General features: G+C 44.3%; 1 non-coding gene across 1 annotated transcript; it reads right to left on the bottom strand.

Moving 5' to 3' along the window:
• Positions 1-1,072: 1,072 nt before the first annotated feature.
• Positions 1,073-1,192, bottom strand: LOC148165685 (5S ribosomal RNA). The gene has a single exon (XR_015771255.1). It is a non-coding gene; the product is annotated as a 5S ribosomal RNA (ribosomal RNA).
• Between the last annotated feature and the right edge of the window lie 18,414 nt (positions 1,193-19,606).

Here is a 19,606-nt window from a genome sequence, read left to right as displayed (position 1 = left end):
GAGAACTTCGGCGGCTAGATATTCCATTACGGCCGCCAAATAAACGGGAGCACCTGCACCCACTCTTTCGGCGTAGTTTCCTTTACGCAGAAGACGATGAATTCTGCCGACGGGAAACTGAAGTCCGGCACGACTGGAACGAGACTTCGCCTTTCCCTTCACTTTACCTCCTTTTCCTCTTCCGGACATGTTGTTATACGATATAAACAGCAAAACACCTACTGCGACTGACACGAAGCGCACTGACAAACGTACGGCTTGAAATAAATGCCGAACGCGGCGAAGGCTAGAAATTTATATGGTCGGTACAGCGCCATCTCGTTAGGGCAATGGTCGAACGACGAACTAAGGCGGAGCGCCTGTTTGTCGCTCGCTCGTTATAAATAGAGGGATTTTAGGTGTGCGGCGTTTTAGATCGAGTATACTCGTCGTAACGTGCACGTCGTGTCTGTCTCGTTTTCTGTTTTTAAACGTTTTTTTAACTCGACGACTAGAAGAGAATGCCACCCAAGACCAGCGGTAAGGCGGCCAAGAAGGCCGGAAAAGCTCAAAAGAACATCTCGAAGAGCGACAAGAAAAAGAAGCGCAGGAGGAAGGAGAGTTACGCCATCTACATTTACAAGGTGTTGAAGCAGGTCCATCCCGATACCGGTATCTCCAGCAAGGCTATGTCTATCATGAACAGTTTCGTGAACGACATCTTCGAACGTATAGCTGCTGAAGCCAGTCGCCTCGCTCATTACAACAAACGTTCGACCATAACCAGCAGGGAGATCCAGACGGCGGTGCGTCTTCTTTTGCCCGGTGAATTGGCGAAGCACGCCGTTTCTGAAGGAACCAAGGCCGTCACCAAATACACCAGTTCAAAATAAATCCTCCTCGAGCAGCTTGGAAGTTGGTTGGAAAAAAAAGAAAAAAAATCGGTTCTTTTCAGAACCACAAATTCAACTCGAACGAATTAAAAATTTTCGTCTTCATACTATATAAGTTCCTGAGAGAAAATATAAATAGTGAAAAATATATTTAAAAAAAGTTTGACATCAGAAATGTTAATAAAAAAAGAAAAGAGTAGAGACAACGGCACGCGGTGTTCCCAAGCGGTCACCCATCCAAGTACTGACCGCGCCCGACGTTGCTTGACTTCGGTGATCGGACGAGAACCGGTAGTTTTCAACGTGGTATGGTCGTTGCCTGGTAAAATTTTCCAAGATGGTACGTTGACGATTTTTTGTGATTGTTCGATCGTTTGGATGTGACATTTTTCGATGGTACACATGTCAGAAAATGTACAAGATTTAAAAGAAGAAAAAAAAAAAATTTTTTTTTGCGAGTCGTTTTTTAGTTTTTTTTTTGCGACAAAATGACGAAAAAAAAAAACTCGTATGAGGCGTTAAATTAAATTGTTCGTTTGACGATCTCAACGAGTCACTTGCGATTAACGTAATTTAAAATTTGAGAACTTACTTACTCACTTGCTTGCTTAGATGGAAATAGCACCCACTTGAAGTAAACGCCGACACGGACCGGAGATGAATAAACTCCGAACGGACGGGGTTAATTCATGAACTGACCGTAGTACGGTCGAAGGTTCGCCGCCGCCGCTACCTGCTTTCTTTCTTAGAACTGATAACAGAGTTGGTTTCTTTGTCTGTTCATTCATCGAAATTCCCACCACTCTGGCCGGGCCGGGCGGGGTGGGTGTGTGTTGTTTCATGATTTGTTCTCTTCTCGATTTATTCTTTTTCCGACGTCGTTCGATTCATAGAGATGTTTTCGTCGAAAGTGTGGTCGCGTTTACATTGCATTAAAATTTAATTTGTTCCAGTGCGACGATGAAACAAGAAAAAAGTTTCAAGTAAGTACGCACGCACGCACACCTACATATTTCATTTTTTAAATCTTTCGACGTTCGTAGTTTCTGCTCGAAATGTCGACTAATAGTAGGGAATGTTTTGTTGATTTGTTTGTTTTTCGTTTTTGAGAAGAACAAATGAAAATTTCGTTGGATTTCTGTCGACCGACGACCGACTGAAAATCCGCCGACATCGACGTAGTTTTATTTAGAGTGTCTGAAAAATGCAAACAATGCAAGATTTCCGTATTTTTGTTGGTTTGTGGTGTTTGGGGAGTTTTTTTTATGATTATAAAATGGTTTCGTCGAGAAAAATTGCTTCTTTCGCAATGAATTGGCAAGAAAAATTAAAAAACTCGTCCGTTCCCGTCGCTGGATGTTCGACGGTGGTCCGTCTGATTTTCCCTTTATTTTCGTAAAATTGACGAGAATTTCGCCGTCAAAACTGTTTTCGGTGATGTTTCGATGATGGGATTTCGTCGTGTGAGGTAATTTTTGAGGAAAAAATGTCGATTTTGCGAAAAAAGTCGTTCGAAAAGTCCGTTCGTCGTACAAATTCGTTTCTCATGGTCGAGTCCGAAATTGACATCGTTTTTTTTCCGACCTGTTCGTCAAGATCGTTTTCAAAAATCAACTCCTACGAAAGGCGAAGGTTTTATCTTCGTTCTTGAAAAAATTCGACCTTCTCGGACGTCATCTTCGACCGTTTGTGAATTTTTTTCCTACACTCTGCAGGTTCGTCGGTCGTCGCTCCGATCCGTGCTGCGTCTCTTTGCGAGGCGATTTTCGAAAAGATCGCACGTACTTTTCGACCGATTCGTTCGTGAAACTTGTAGAGGATGCTTCCAAGTTTGTCTGGTCGAAAGCGGAACTTTCCTGTTATTCGTGGAAAACGCGTAACGTCGGCGTCGAACTTGGATGTCATCTCCTTGTTTCGGAGGGTCTTTGTTCGAGTCGACGTTCGATCGGTCCTTGTTCGCTTTTGGAGGTCGGCTGGTCGTCCGGGAAAACTTGAGGTTATTCAGGAGGCCATCGCCGACCGAATCGCTCATGTTCCCGCACCCGGAGGCGGTGATCTTCGCGTAAAGAGAACGATGCCATCACGCGAAAGCTGTATTCGAGGCCCACTGAATTTTCTAACTCGACGAGAAGGCTCTCGTTTAGTCCGCGGTCCGCGCGTTTTCGAACGCGCCAACACTTTGACTTTGGCGCCCAATTCGTTCTGTAAAGTTCATTCGTTCTTTCACCGAAGAATAAGCCTACCTATAATAAAAAGAAAAAAACGCGCGCGCGATAGACGAAAATATGGCCGACGTAGAAAATCAAGCAGCTTCGACGGTCGCCGGTGCCACTTCCGGCTCCTCACCGGTGAAGAAGGAGAAGAAGCCCAAAAATCCGAGAAGCAAACCTTCTCATCCGCCCACTTCGGAGATGGTCACCAACGCCATCAAAGGCTTGAAGGAACGCGGCGGTTCTTCGTTGCAGGCGATCAAGAAATATGTCGCGGCCAACTACAAAGTCGACGCGGAAAAATTTGCGCCTTTCATCAAGAAGTACCTTAAGGGCGCCGTCGCATCCGGTTCGTTGGTCCAAACCAAAGGAAAAGGAGCTTCCGGTTCGTTCAAGTTGGCTTCTGCCGTCACCGGTGCAGCTAAGGCTCCGTCCGCCACGAAAAAGAGATCTGCCGCTGCGACCGCGTCGTCATCGGCGAAATCCAAGAAGACGGGCGTTGCTAAACGTTCCGTCGCGTCAGCGCCGACGTCCGCCGAAAAAGGATCCGCCTCAAAAGCCGGTAAGAAGGCCGCCCCCGCCGCTTCGGCCAAGTCTAAGAAAACTGCCGCCGAAAAGAAGAGCGTCGCCGTATCGAAGGCTAGAAAGGCTGCGTCCGCTCCCGAAAAGAAAGCCAGCGCCGCCTCCAGATCGCCCGTCAAACCCAAGACGCCATCGAAAGCGAAGAAATCCAACAAGGCCGGTCCAACCAAGAAACCGAAAGCGCCGAAACCGAAAACGGCCAAAGCCGTCACCGTCAAAGCGAAAAAAACCGCTTCACCCAAGAGAAAGAAGTGAAAAGTCGACGACGATGATTTAATTTTTTCAACGACGACGACGTCCTGGTGGTTTCGGGAACGTGCTCCGATCGTATATATCGACGTAGGGGCACCATCGATACAAATAAATGGCCCTTTTCAGGGCCACAATTATTTTCAAGAAACGAACGAAAGATTCGCTTGGACAATGCACATTCTGTTGAGGAGATACATACTTTCATTTGATTTTCTTGTCTATTCATTTGACTGTCGAAACAGTGTTATTACAAAGAATGATAAACTTTATTATATAATAATGTTTCAAATAGTCTCAGTTAAAAGAAAATTTAATGTGAAAGAAAAAAGCAAAAGTTTATCGTTTTATGTAAGTACGAATTTTGTGAATAAATCACATAACCTAACTTTTTTTTTTTTTTTTTTTTTTTTTCAATCTCAAAAAGTTGCATGCGCGAACGATAAATTTTCAATTCGTTGGAAAATAATTGTGGTTCTGAAAAGAACCGATTTTTTTTTTCTTCTTTTAACACCTTCGAAGATGAAGAATTTGTTAATTCTAGATGGTCGGATCGGATGGATGGATGGATGGATGGAGGAAATTTAAGCCCTCTCGCCACGAATGCGTCTCGCCAATTGGATGTCTTTCGGCATGATGGTGACACGTTTGGCGTGGATGGCGCACAAGTTGGTGTCTTCGAAGAGGCCGACGAGATAAGCCTCGCTGGCTTCTTGAAGTGCCATCACGGCCGAACTTTGGAAACGGAGATCGGTCTTGAAATCTTGGGCGATCTCTCGGACGAGACGTTGGAAAGGCAGCTTGCGGATCAAAAGTTCAGTGCTCTTTTGATAACGACGAATCTCACGAAGGGCGACCGTACCGGGCCTGTAACGGTGAGGTTTCTTGACACCTCCGGTGGCGGGAGCGCTTTTTCTGGCCGCCTTCGTGGCCAACTGTTTTCTAGGTGCCTTGCCACCGGTAGATTTACGAGCCGTCTGTTTAGTTCTCGCCATCTCGGATATCGGATGAATCAAATGAAAAGAATTAACGTAGGTAGTGGCTTGCTTGCTTGCTTCGACCGAACGACCGACCGTACGTACGAACGTTCGAAAGTCAACTGAAAATTTTCGTCGCGCCAACGGCCGTTTTATAAACTCGATGAGTCATACGGCGACGCCATTGGTGGATTCGTTTTTAACGCGAGGTGGAGCTGCCGTAACTTATAAATAGTCCCGCGGAATGAAATTTTGACGTTAGTTCCATAACGAACTTGGTCGAAGCTACGTCGTTTTGTACGAAGAATTTCCTAATTTTATCAAGATGACCGGTCGTGGTAAAGGTGGCAAAGGATTGGGAAAAGGTGGCGCCAAACGTCATCGCAAAGTTCTACGCGATAACATCCAAGGTATAACGAAACCGGCGATCAGAAGATTGGCTCGTCGTGGTGGTGTGAAACGTATTTCCGGTCTCATCTACGAAGAAACCAGAGGTGTGTTGAAGGTCTTCCTCGAGAACGTCATCCGTGACGCCGTAACTTACACCGAACACGCAAAACGTAAGACCGTCACCGCCATGGACGTCGTCTACGCCCTGAAACGTCAAGGTCGTACCCTTTACGGTTTCGGCGGTTAATTTTATCATTTTATGACGTGTATCCGCATCCTCAGAGGAATAACAACAAACCCCCCGCAGGCAAGCAAACAAACAAACAAAAAAAAACGGTTCTTTTCAGAACCACAAAATAAATCAAACGAATTAAATATGTTGCTCAATTGTGTGTTTGTCTTCAAATCGAAATGAAAATCGTACGGAGTGAGTGATCATTTTAATTTGGATCCAGGCGGCGACTTTGACAATTTTGACAGCAGTTTTAGGTTAGAATGACCATCGTTAAAAGAACGTTTTTGCCACGAAGAGTATATTTGAGGTTATGTCCAATATGGGGTAGAGTTACTCTCCTCAGACGTGACTTGAAACAAAATCTCATAGCAAATAAAACGATTGATTGTAGTATTACGGCTCACCGCTGACGACTGCTGCTGCAAGAAATTATCGAGACGGAGAGCACGTATAGGCGACCGGTGTGTGTGTGTATGTTCTTAACAGATTAATGTGCGAAATGTGAAGAAATTTACGACGAATCGGAATGTTTCTTGAATTAGATAATCAATAAATTATTATAGATAGAGTTGTCGAGTTCGTGCTTTAGTCGGGCATTGAATTTTTCTAAAAATTACGATGAAAAGTCGTAAAAAATCATCTTTCTTGGTTGAATGTAATCGAAAATCTTCCGTTCAGTCTACGCTCGTATAATGAATTAATTGATCGGTTTAACTTTAAAATATCTAAAAGACTTTTTAACATGATTCTCATAGGTTGTTGTATTTTGGCGAAAAAATCAATTCGTTCGAGTTGAATTTTTGGCCCTGAGAAGGGCCGATGTGAAGATGGTTTTTATAAAAGTTTTTGTTTTTCGTTCGAGATGACGGCGGCGAAGAATTAAATTTAAGGCTTCTTTTCGGTCTTCTTGGGCAACAACACCGCCTGGATGTTGGGCAAGACACCGCCTTGGGCGATGGTAACGCCGGAAAGGAGCTTGTTTAACTCCTCGTCGTTCCTTATAGCCAATTGAAGATGTCTCGGAATGATACGGGTTTTCTTGTTATCTCTGGCGGCGTTTCCTGCCAATTCGAGAACTTCGGCGGCTAGATATTCCATTACGGCCGCCAAATAAACGGGAGCACCTGCACCCACTCTTTCGGCGTAGTTTCCTTTACGCAGAAGACGATGAATTCTGCCGACGGGAAACTGAAGTCCGGCACGACTGGAACGAGACTTCGCCTTTCCCTTCACTTTACCTCCTTTTCCTCTTCCGGACATGTTGTTATACGATATAAACAGCAAAACACCTACTGCGACTGACCACGAAGCGCACTGACAAACGTACGGCTTGAAATAAATGCCGAACGCGGCGAAGGCTAGAAATTTATATGGTCGGTACAGCGCCATCTCGTTAGGGCAATGGTCGAACGACGAACTAAGGCGGAGCGCCTGTTTGTCGCTCGCTCGTTATAAATAGAGGGATTTTAGGTGTGCGGCGTTTTAGATCGAGTATACTCGTCGTAACGTGCACGTCGTGTCTGTCTCGTTTTCTGTTTTTAAACGTTTTTTTAACTCGACGACTAGAAGAGAATGCCACCCAAGACCAGCGGTAAGGCGGCCAAGAAGGCCGGAAAAGCTCAAAAGAACATCTCGAAGAGCGACAAGAAAAAGAAGCGCAGGAGGAAGGAGAGTTACGCCATCTACATTTACAAGGTGTTGAAGCAGGTCCATCCCGATACCGGTATCTCCAGCAAGGCTATGTCTATCATGAACAGTTTTCGTGAACGACATCTTCGAACGTATAGCTGCTGAAGCCAGTCGCCTCGCTCATTACAACAAACGTTCGACCATAACCAGCAGGGAGATCCAGACGGCGGTGCGTCTTCTTTTGCCCGGTGAATTGGCGAAGCACGCCGTTTCTGAAGGAACCAAGGCCGTCACCAAATACACCAGTTCAAAATAAATCCTCCTCGAGCAGCTTGGAAGTTGGTTGGAAAAAAAAGAAAAAAAATCGGTTCTTTTCAGAACCACAAATTCAACTCGAACGAATTAAAAATTTTCGTCTTCATACTATATAAGTTCCTGAGAGAAAATATAAATAGTGAAAAATATATTTAAAAAAAGTTTGACATCAGAAATGTTAATAAAAAAAGAAAAGAGTAGAGACAACGGCACGCGGTGTTCCCAAGCGGTCACCCATCCAAGTACTGACCGCGCCCGACGTTGCTTGACTTCGGTGATCGGACGAGAACCAAATTCAAATTTCAAATTCAACAGGATTTTTATTCGGTTGAAGTTACGCATGCAATCACTAAGATAATACATATCACACTTAAGATTAACTTATGCTAATGTGTGGCGCTGATGCCTTAACCTAGCCTACATTTATTATACAATCTAAGATATTACATTTATTTTATGGCTCACCGGCAACCTTGGTTGCATACATTTGTGGTGTTTAGCCTACTTATCGGTTACCTTAATTTAGGGAAAATGAAATTTTAGTAAAAACCCCTAACCTTATTATCTACTATGTACAAAGGATATTTAAAAAACTATTTACAGTGTTGACCTCAAAGAGGTCTTGGGACTTCCGGTCCGGTTTCTGTTTCCAGGGAGCTCCTGGGCTCCTGGTTCGGTATGGTCTAGTGGTGAGGTTTCAGGGGCTCCGGGGACTCCTGATCCTCGGATTGATGTTCCAGGGGGCTCCTGGACTCCTGTTCCGATATGGTCTGTGGCTGGTCGATTGCCGTTTACGGTTCTTCTTCCGCTGCCTTTTGCCTGTAACAAAATTCAGCGGATTATCCGGTCTAGATTGGGGACACCCGAGTGCGGGAACTTGTGAGTTCCTGCTGGGTGTTTGAGGGATTGTTTGAGAAGAGGTACGTGCCGCACCTGCTTCTCGTAGAATTTATCGGAAAGGGAATGGATGTAATGGTGTAGGAGTGGAAGATTCGCGTCCTGATGAAGTTGACGGAGCGGAGTGTATCTGTCTGCGTTAAGGGCAAGTCTTAAGCATTTATTTTGAAATCTTTGCAAAGGAATTAGTGGAGTGTGTGGTTTGTGCCGGTAGATGGGCGCTGCGTATGTTATGATGGGGCGTAGATGCATTTGTACAGAAGCAACTTATTTTTCGTGTTTAGATAGTTGTTTTTGACCAACAATGGGTACAATTGCTTGAGGACGGCTTCACCTTTTTGTCTCGTTTTCTTTATGTGTTCATTTAGGTTTAGCCTTTTGTCTAGGGTGACTCCTAGATATTTCACAGAGTTCTTAATTTCAATTTCACTGTCCCAACCTTTAGTTTTTTATTGATCTTTAGCCCGGTGAATCTTTTTGCAAAAATGACCGTTTCCGTTTTGTCCGCGTTGAGTTTAATCTTCCATTTCGCGTAGAATTTCTCGAGTTGATTAATGTGGATCTGAACTTGTTTGAGTGCGACCTGACCCGAATGAGATTTAGCGTAGATGGCGGTGTCGTCCGCGTACAAAGCTAAATTGGTTTGTGCGAATTTAGTGATGTCATGAATGTAAATATTAAATAGTATTGGCCCAAGCACTGAGCCTTGTGGGACTCCCGCATTTATTGATTTCATTTCCGACTTTTCGCCTTCTACCTTTACTCTGAACTTTCTCTCTGTTAAGTACGAGTTTATTAATTTAGTAATGTGCGTCGGGAACTTCAATTGAATCATTTTGTAAATTAGTCCTTTTGTCCAGACTTTATCAAATGCTTTTTCAATATCAAGACATGTCATTGCTGTTATGCTTTTCGTGTTGTAATTATTGGTTATGTCATTTATTAGTCTGAGGACTTGCTGTGTGGTATTATGTCGTTCCCGAAAACCAAATTGCTCTGGCGGTAAAATTTTGTTTTCTTTAATGTGCTTATTATTCGTTTTTGGATTACCTTTTCCGCAACTTTTGATATTGTTGGTAGAAGGCTAATTGGTCTGTATGCGTTTGGTGCATTGGGGTTTTTTCCCCGGTTTCAAAATGGGGATGACATCTGCTACTTTAAGTTTTTCCGGGAAGATACAAAGATTAAGCATGGCATTTATTATATTCGTTAGTTGTTTTACAGCTTTCGCTGTAAGATTTTTCAGTATTCTGTTTTCTATGCCGTCATTTCCCGGGGGCTTTGTTATTCGGTAAAGTGCTTATGATTTTTGCGATTTCTGTGGGTTTGACGGCCGTAGGCGCGTCTATCTGGGAATTGTCACTATTGAAAGAGTTTACTGTTTCAATTATTTCTGTTTGTTCGGGTGTGTTGTGATTATCACTTGTGTGGATCGTTTCATAATATGTTGCCAGTGTGTTTGCTTTTTCCACATTATTAAATGCTGTGTTGTTATTGGATTTAAGGATAGAGATGGGGTAAATCGTCTTTGAGAGCTTTTGTCATTTTCCATAGAGAATTATCGTGCGGATTTAATTTGCCAAGTTTTGTTTCCCATTTGTTCTGTCTGAATTCTTTTATTTCTTGTTTAATTTCTCTGGTTAATTCAGATGCTTGGTTTTTGAAAATGGGTCTCGTGTTCTTTGGTACAGTTTTCTGATTCGGTTCTTGAGTTTTATTTTCTCTATGGTTGCTTTCGGAATTTCGTCTCGAAAAGGATTTATTGTTTTCGTCGTCGTGACTTGGTCTTTGGCCTTCTGGATGGCCTTAATGAACAGTTCAATCTGTTTATCAAGATCATCTTTCGTGCCAATGATTTCCGTCAGTTCAACATGTCTGTCAAGGGTTTTGCGGAAGAGGGGCCAGTTGGTTTGTTTATAGGAATTGATTTGGATTGTTTTGTCTTTGATTGTCATGTCAGGAATCTCAAGAATCACAGGATTGTGATCCGAGTTGAGTGCGGTCACTGATCTGGGTTCTGAGATTACCATGTTTTTCGTGATTGTCAAGTCAATGTAGGTAGGTGTCATGCCGTTAATTGGGAAATGAGTTGGATCAGCAGTTCTGTTAATTATCAAGCTTGTGTTTTCTACGTAATTGTAGAGCCTGAACCCGTTACTATTGTTTGCGTGACAACCCCAGCTTGTGTGTCTCGCATTGAAGTCCCCGAGAATTAATTGCTTTCTTCCCAGATTATTAATTATGTCTAAATCCGCGTCCCTAATTGAGTTGATTGGTCGGTTGTAAACTGATGTTATGAAAATGTTGTTCTCGATCTTAATCGTTAGGGTTTCGAGGAATCTTACATTTGGGGTGGGAATGTGTTCAAAGGGGAGGTGGGAATGTGTTCAAAGGGGACGTCATTACGGATTAGGAGAGCAACCCCACCTCCCCTAATGACATCCGTTCTGTCCTTTCTGAGAACCGTGTAATTGGTGAATTTAAGCCGATCTTTACTTTTGAGACGCGTTTCGCTAATTGCCATAATGTGAATTCCACCATTTTTAATAAAATTCAATAATTCCGCAGCTTTTTCATGCAGACCGTTTGCGTTCCAGTGAACTATCGTCAATTTACAGCTCATAGCCAGCGTCTCCCATTTTGGATAGAACGTCTATGCAGACGAACAGCTTTTCTTGTTGAGACTGGCATTTTTCAAGTGCATTGTTCAGTTCTTTAAGTATTATGAGCAGATTTTTCATATTTACATTTTTGTTCAGCCTGGAAATTTCGGCGTTTATTTTACAAAATTCTGTCATGCTGCTTGTTTCTGGAATTTTCGTTTTGGTTGGTGTTTGCCTTGTTAAAATTGGCGAATTTGCTGCGCTCGTTGAAGGCGTCGGCAGAGGCGGAAATGATTTATTAGTAAAAACAATGGACTCACCTGTTGGTTTCTTTGGCTGGGTCCACGGATTGACCTTTGGGATCGGCGCGGGGGCTAATTTAGCCCTCTTGTTGGCGACCTTCTGACGCCTTTCTTCTTGGAGTTCCTCGATGCGGGTTACCTTGGCGATGTAGACCTCGCACGTGGTTTGCGAGGCAGCGTGTCCTTGTTTCCCGCAGTTGGCACATTTGGGAATGTACGTCGGGTCGGGCTTATGGGGGCAGTCGCGGGTCCAGTGGTACTGGGAGCATCTTACGCACGTCGGTTCGAGGTTACAGTTCCTCGTGCCGTGGCCCCATGCCTGGCACCGGTGGCACTGTGTCATCTTCTTCTTATTGAGGTATTTCTCGAAACGCACCCTGACGTTGAGAATCGCCCGACATTTCTTGTTGAGTGACTCGGCAGTCTCGCTGTCGGTCACTGTTGCGATGTAATGGGGCCTCTTGGTGTTGGGCCCCATTTTCCTCACATTGGTGGCTTCGATCTTGCAGTTCTTGAGCTCTGCAAGAACGGATTCGGGCTCAGGGTTGTTGTCCAAACCCTTAATGACGAACGTTGACGTTTTGAGTCCTTTTGGTGTGAACGTGTGGAACTCTACTTTTCCAGTCGTGAGGTTGTTTCTCATCTTCGTGTGGATGTCTGTTGTGTTGGGGTACACAAGGGTCTTCTCCCTTGTGTAACGGACCTGGTAACCGTTGTCGCAATCCGCGAACAATTCTTTGAGACGGTTGTGCGTTATGTTCCGGCCGTGGATGATGATCGGCGGCGGTCTCCTTTCGTTCGCGGTCGCGGTGGTTTTTGTCCTGGAGGATGTTTCCTCCGTCTCCATGTTGTCTTCTTCATCCTCTTCATCAGAAGAGATTGGTTGAAATCGGTTAGCGTCGATTGGTACTGGCACGTACCTCACCTTTTGTTTCACTTTTTTCACCGTTTTCTTCGGCTTCAGCCAGTTGAGGCTCGAACTGGCCATGTTTTCGGTGGTCAGTGCAGGCTTAACCAGCCTGCGCTGTATCGAACTTGGTTTAATTCCTCTTGTTGTTAAAACAACAATTGGGACACGATTCACTTTATTCAAGGCACGTGGCACTTTGCACTGTGGTCACAACTTAAACACTGAGAGGGGGAGCTCTCTATCGCACGTCCGTTCGCTACGAGCGCTCGGACAAGACTGGACGAGAACCGGTAGTTTTCAACGTGGTATGGTCGTTGCCTGGTAAAATTTTCCAAGATGGTACGTTGACGATTTTTTGTGATTGTTCGATCGTTTGGATGTGACATTTTTCGATGGTACACATGTCAGAAAATGTACAAGATTTAAAAGAAGAAAAAAAAAAAATTTTTTTTTGCGAGTCGTTTTTTAGTTTTTTTTTTGCGACAAAATGACGAAAAAAAAAAACTCGTATGAGGCGTTAAATTAAATTGTTCGTTTGACGATCTCAACGAGTCACTTGCGATTAACGTAATTTAAAATTTGAGAACTTACTTACTCACTTGCTTGCTTAGATGGAAATAGCACCCACTTGAAGTAAACGCCGACACGGACCGGAGATGAATAAACTCCGAACGGACGGGGTTAATTCATGAACTGACCGTAGTACGGTCGAAGGTTCGCCGCCGCCGCTACCTGCTTTCTTTCTTAGAACTGATAACAGAGTTGGTTTCTTTGTCTGTTCATTCATCGAAATTCCCACCACTCTGGCCGGGCCGGGCGGGGTGGGTGTGTGTTGTTTCATGATTTGTTCTCTTCTCGATTTATTCTTTTTCCGACGTCGTTCGATTCATAGAGATGTTTTCGTCGAAAGTGTGGTCGCGTTTACATTGCATTAAAATTTAATTTGTTCCAGTGCGACGATGAAACAAGAAAAAAGTTTCAAGTAAGTACGCACGCACGCACACCTACATATTTCATTTTTTAAATCTTTCGACGTTCGTAGTTTCTGCTCGAAATGTCGACTAATAGTAGGGAATGTTTTGTTGATTTGTTTGTTTTTCGTTTTTGAGAAGAACAAATGAAAATTTCGTTGGATTTCTGTCGACCGACGACCGACTGAAAATCCGCCGACATCGACGTAGTTTTATTTAGAGTGTCTGAAAAATGCAAACAATGCAAGATTTCCGTATTTTTGTTGGTTTGTGGTGTTTGGGGAGTTTTTTTTATGATTATAAAATGGTTTCGTCGAGAGAAAAATTGCTTCTTTCGCAATGAATTGGCAAGAAAAATTAAAAAACTCGTCCGTTCCCGTCGCTGGATGTTCGACGGTGGTCCGTCTGATTTTCCCTTTATTTTCGTAAAATTGACGAGAATTTCGCCGTCAAAACTGTTTTCGGTGATGTTTCGATGATGGGATTTCGTCGTGTGAGGTAATTTTTGAGGAAAAAATGTCGATTTTGCGAAAAAAGTCGTTCGAAAAGTCCGTTCGTCGTACAAATTCGTTTCTCATGGTCGAGTCCGAAATTGACATCGTTTTTTTTCCGACCTGTTCGTCAAGATCGTTTTCAAAAATCAACTCCTACGAAAGGCGAAGGTTTTATCTTCGTTCTTGAAAAAATTCGACCTTCTCGGACGTCATCTTCGACCGTTTGTGAATTTTTTTCCTACACTCTGCAGGTTCGTCGGTCGTCGCTCCGATCCGTGCTGCGTCTCTTTGCGAGGCGATTTTCGAAAAGATCGCACGTACTTTTCGACCGATTCGTTCGTGAAACTTGTAGAGGATGCTTCCAAGTTTGTCTGGTCGAAAGCGGAACTTTCCTGTTATTCGTGGAAAACGCGTAACGTCGGCGTCGAACTTGGATGTCATCTCCTTGTTTCGGAGGGTCTTTGTTCGAGTCGACGTTCGATCGGTCCTTGTTCGCTTTTGGAGGTCGGCTGGTCGTCCGGGAAAACTTGAGGTTATTCAGGAGGCCATCGCCGACCGAATCGCTCATGTTCCCGCACCCGGAGGCGGTGATCTTCGCGTAAAGAGAACGATGCCATCACGCGAAAGCTGTATTCGAGGCCCACTGAATTTTCTAACTCGACGAGAAGGCTCTCGTTTAGTCCGCGGTCCGCGCGTTTTCGAACGCGCCAACACTTTGACTTTGGCGCCCAATTCGTTCTGTAAAGTTCATTCGTTCTTTCACCGAAGAATAAGCCTACCTATAATAAAAAGAAAAAAACGCGCGCGCGATAGACGAAAATATGGCCGACGTAGAAAATCAAGCAGCTTCGACGGTCGCCGGTGCCACTTCCGGCTCCTCACCGGTGAAGAAGGAGAAGAAGCCCAAAAATCCGAGAAGCAAACCTTCTCATCCGCCCACTTCGGAGATGGTCACCAACGCCATCAAAGGCTTGAAGGAACGCGGCGGTTCTTCGTTGCAGGCGATCAAGAAATATGTCGCGGCCAACTACAAAGTCGACGCGGAAAAATTTGCGCCTTTCATCAAGAAGTACCTTAAGGGCGCCGTCGCATCCGGTTCGTTGGTCCAAACCAAAGGAAAAGGAGCTTCCGGTTCGTTCAAGTTGGCTTCTGCCGTCACCGGTGCAGCTAAGGCTCCGTCCGCCACGAAAAAGAGATCTGCCGCTGCGACCGCGTCGTCATCGGCGAAATCCAAGAAGACGGGCGTTGCTAAACGTTCCGTCGCGTCAGCGCCGACGTCCGCCGAAAAAGGATCCGCCTCAAAAGCCGGTAAGAAGGCCGCCCCCGCCGCTTCGGCCAAGTCTAAGAAAACTGCCGCCGAAAAGAAGAGCGTCGCCGTATCGAAGGCTAGAAAGGCTGCGTCCGCTCCCGAAAAGAAAGCCAGCGCCGCCTCCAGATCGCCCGTCAAACCCAAGACGCCATCGAAAGCGAAGAAATCCAACAAGGCCGGTCCAACCAAGAAACCGAAAGCGCCGAAACCGAAAACGGCCAAAGCCGTCACCGTCAAAGCGAAAAAAACCGCTTCACCCAAGAGAAAGAAGTGAAAAGTCGACGACGATGATTTAATTTTTTCAACGACGACGACGTCCTGGTGGTTTCGGGAACGTGCTCCGATCGTATATATCGACGTAGGGGCACCATCGATACAAATAAATGGCCCTTTTCAGGGCCACAATTATTTTCAAGAAACGAACGAAAGATTCGCTTGGACAATGCACATTCTGTTGAGGAGATACATACTTTCATTTGATTTTCTTGTCTATTCATTTGACTGTCGAAACAGTGTTATTACAAAGAATGATAAACTTTATTATATAATAATGTTTCAAATAGTCTCAGTTAAAAGAAAATTTAATGTGAAAGAAAAAAGCAAAAGTTTATCGTTTTATGTAAGTACGAATTTTGTGAATAAATCACATAACCTAACTTTTTTTTTTTTTTTTTTTTTTTTTCAATCTCAAAAAGTTGCATGCGCGAACGATAAATTTTCAATTCGTTGGAAAATAATTGTGGTTCTGAAAAGAACCGATTTTTTTTTTCTTCTTTTAACACCTTCGAAGATGAAGAATTTGTTAATTCTAGATGGTCGGATCGGATGGATGGATGGATGGATGGAGGAAATTTAAGCCCTCTCGCCACGAATGCGTCTCGCCAATTGGATGTCTTTCGGCATGATGGTGACACGTTTGGCGTGGATGGCGCACAAGTTGGTGTCTTCGAAGAGGCCGACGAGATAAGCCTCGCTGGCTTCTTGAAGTGCCATCACGGCCGAACTTTGGAAACGGAGATCGGTCTTGAAATCTTGGGCGATCTCTCGGACGAGACGTTGGAAAGGCAGCTTGCGGATCAAAAGTTCAGTGCTCTTTTGATAACGACGAATCTCACGAAGGGCGACCGTACCGGGCCTGTAACGGTGAGGTTTCTTGACACCTCCGGTGGCGGGAGCGCTTTTTCTGGCCGCCTTCGTGGCCAACTGTTTTCTAGGTGCCTTGCCACCGGTAGATTTACGAGCCGTCTGTTTAGTTCTCGCCATCTCGGATATCGGATGAATCAAATGAAAAGAATTAACGTAGGTAGTGGCTTGCTTGCTTGCTTCGACCGAACGACCGACCGTACGTACGAACGTTCGAAAGTCAACTGAAAATTTTCGTCGCGCCAACGGCCGTTTTATAAACTCGATGAGTCATACGGCGACGCCATTGGTGGATTCGTTTTTAACGCGAGGTGGAGCTGCCGTAACTTATAAATAGTCCCGCGGAATGAAATTTTGACGTTAGTTCCATAACGAACTTGGTCGAAGCTACGTCGTTTTGTACGAAGAATTTCCTAATTTTATCAAGATGACCGGTCGTGGTAAAGGTGGCAAAGGATTGGGAAAAGGTGGCGCCAAACGTCATCGCAAAGTTCTACGCGATAACATCCAAGGTATAACGAAACCGGCGATCAGAAGATTGGCTCGTCGTGGTGGTGTGAAACGTATTTCCGTCTCATCTACGAAGAAACCAGAGGTGTGTTGAAGGTCTTCCTCGAGAACGTCATCCGTGACGCCGTAACTTACACCGAACACGCAAAACGTAAGACCGTCACCGCCATGGACGTCGTCTACGCCCTGAAACGTCAAGGTCGTACCCTTTACGGTTTCGGCGGTTAATTTATCATTTTATGACGTGTATCCGCATCCTCAGAGGAATAACAACAAACCCCCCGCAGGCAAGCAAACAAACAAACAAAAAAAAAACGGTTCTTTTCAGAACCACAAAATAAATCAAACGAATTAAATATGTTGCTCAATTGTGTGTTTGTCTTCAAATCGAAATGAAAATCGTACGGAGTGAGTGATCATTTTTAATTTGTGATCCAGGCGGCGACTTTGACAATTTTGACAGCAGTTTTAGGTTAGAATGACCATCGTTAAAAGAACGTTTTTGCCACGAAGAGTATATTTGAGGTTATGTCCAATATGGGGTAGAGTTACTCTCCTCAGACGTGACTTGAAACAAAATCTCATAGCAAATAAAACGATTGATTGTAGTATTACGGCTCACCGCTGACGACTGCTGCTGCAAGAAATTATCGAGACGGAGAGCACGTATAGGCGACCGGGTGTGTGTGTGTATGTTCTTAACAGATTAATGTGCGAAATGTGAAGAAATTTACGACGAATCGGAATGTTTCTTGAATTAGATAATCAATAAATTATTATAGATAGAGTTGTCGAGTTCGTGCTTTAGTCGGGCATTGAATTTTTCTAAAAATTACGATGAAAAGTCGTAAAAATCATCTTTCTTGGTTGAATGTAATCGAAAATCTTCCGTTCAGTCTACGCTCGTATAATGAATTAATTGATCGGTTTAACTTTAAAATATCTAAAAGACTTTTTAACATGATTCTCATAGGTTGTTGTATTTTGGCGAAAAAATTCAATTCGTTCGAGTTGAATTTTTGGCCCTGAGAAGGGCCGATGTGAAGATGGTTTTTATAAAAGTTTTTGTTTTTCGTTCGAGATGACGGCGGCGAAGAATTAAATTTAAGGCTTCTTTTCGGTCTTCTTGGGCAACAACACCGCCTGGATGTTGGGCAAGACACCGCCTTGGGCGATGGTAACGCCGGAAAGGAGCTTGTTTAACTCCTCGTCGTTCCTTATAGCCAATTGAAGATGTCTCGGAATGATACGGGTTTTCTTGTTATCTCTGGCGGCGTTTCCTGCCAATTCGAGAACTTCGGCGGCTAGATATTCCATTACGGCCGCCAAATAAACGGGAGCACCTGCACCCACTCTTTCGGCGTAGTTTCCTTTACGCAGAAGACGATGAATTCTGCCGACGGGAAACTGAAGTCCGGCACGACTGGAACGGAGGACTTCGCCTTTCCCTTCACTTTACCTCCTTTTCCTCTTCCGGACATGTTGTTATACGATATAAACAGCAAAACACCTACTGCGACTGACACGAAGCGCACTGACAAACGTACGGCTTGAAATAAATGCCGAACGCGGCGAAGGCTAGAAATTTATATGGTCGGTACAGCGCCATCTCGTTTAGGGCAATGGTCGAACGACGAACTAAGGCGGAGCGCCTGTTTGTCGCTCGCTCGTTATAATAGAGGGATTTTAGGTGTGCGGCGTTTTAGATCGAGTATACTCGTCGTAACGTGCACGTCGTGTCTGTCTCGTTTTCTGTTTTTAAACGTTTTTTTAACTCGACGACTAGAAGAGAATGCCACCCAAGACCAGCGGTAAGGCGGCCAAGAAGGCCGGAAAAGCTCAAAAGAACATCTCGAAGAGCGACAAGAAAAAGAAGCGCAGGAGGAAGGAGAGTTACGCCATCTACATTTACAAGTGTTGAAGCAGGTCCATCCCGATACCGGTATCTCCAGCAAGGCTATTGTCTATCATGAACAGTTTCGTGAACGACATCTTCGAACGTATAGCTGCTGAAGCCAGTCGCCTCGCTCATTACAACAAACGTTCGACCATAACCAGCAGGAGATCCAGACGGCGGTGCGTCTTCTTTTGCCCGGTGAATTGGCGAAGCACGCCGTTTCTGAAGGAACCAAGGCCGTCACCAAATACACCAGTTCAAAATAAATCCTCCTCGAGCAGCTTGGAAGTTGGTTGGAAAAAAAAGAAAAAAAATCGGTTCTTTTCAGAACCACAAATTCAACTCGAACGAATTAAAAATTTTCGTCTTCATACTATATAAGTTCCTGAGAGAAAATATAAATAGTGAAAAAATATATTTAAAAAAAGTTTGACATCAGAAATGTTAATAAAAAAGAAAAGAGTAGAGACAACGGCACGCGGTGTTCCCAAGCGGTCACCCATCCAAGTACTGACCGCGCCCGACGTTGCTTGACTTCGGTGATCGGACGAGAACCAAATTCAAATTCAACAGGATTTTTATTCGGTTGAAGTTACGCATGCAATCACTAAGATAATACATATCACACTTAAGATTAACTTATGCTAATGTGTGGCGCTGATGCCTTAACCTAGCCTACATTTATTATACAATCTAAGATATTACATTTATTTTATGGCTCACCGGCAACCTTGGTTGCATACATTTGTGGTGTTTAGCCTACTTATCGGTTACCTTAATTTAGGGAAAATGAAATTTTAGTAAAAACCCTAACCTTATTATCTACTATGTACAAAGGATATTTAAAAAACTATTTACACGTGTTGACCTCAAAGAGGTCTTGGGACTTCCGGTCCGGTTTCTGTTTCCAGGGAGCTCCTGGGCTCCTGGTGCGGTATGGTCTAGTGGTGAGGTTTTCAGGGGGCTCCGGGGACTCCTGATCCTCGGGATTGATGTTCCAGGGGGCTCCCTGGAACTCCTGTTCCGATATGGTCAGTGGCTGGTCGATTGCGTTTACGGTTCTTCTTCCGCTGCCTTTTGCCTGTAACAAAATTCAGCGGATTATCCGGTC

This window comes from Gnatocerus cornutus, unplaced genomic scaffold, assembly GCF_029298725.1.
Source record: "Gnatocerus cornutus isolate USDA-ARS CGAHR unplaced genomic scaffold, icGnaCorn1.1 ctg00000247.1, whole genome shotgun sequence".
Taxonomy (NCBI): domain Eukaryota; kingdom Metazoa; phylum Arthropoda; class Insecta; order Coleoptera; family Tenebrionidae; genus Gnatocerus; species Gnatocerus cornutus.
The sequence above is the reverse complement of the archived record's forward strand: the minus strand, read 5'-3'. Positions and strand labels throughout refer to the sequence as shown.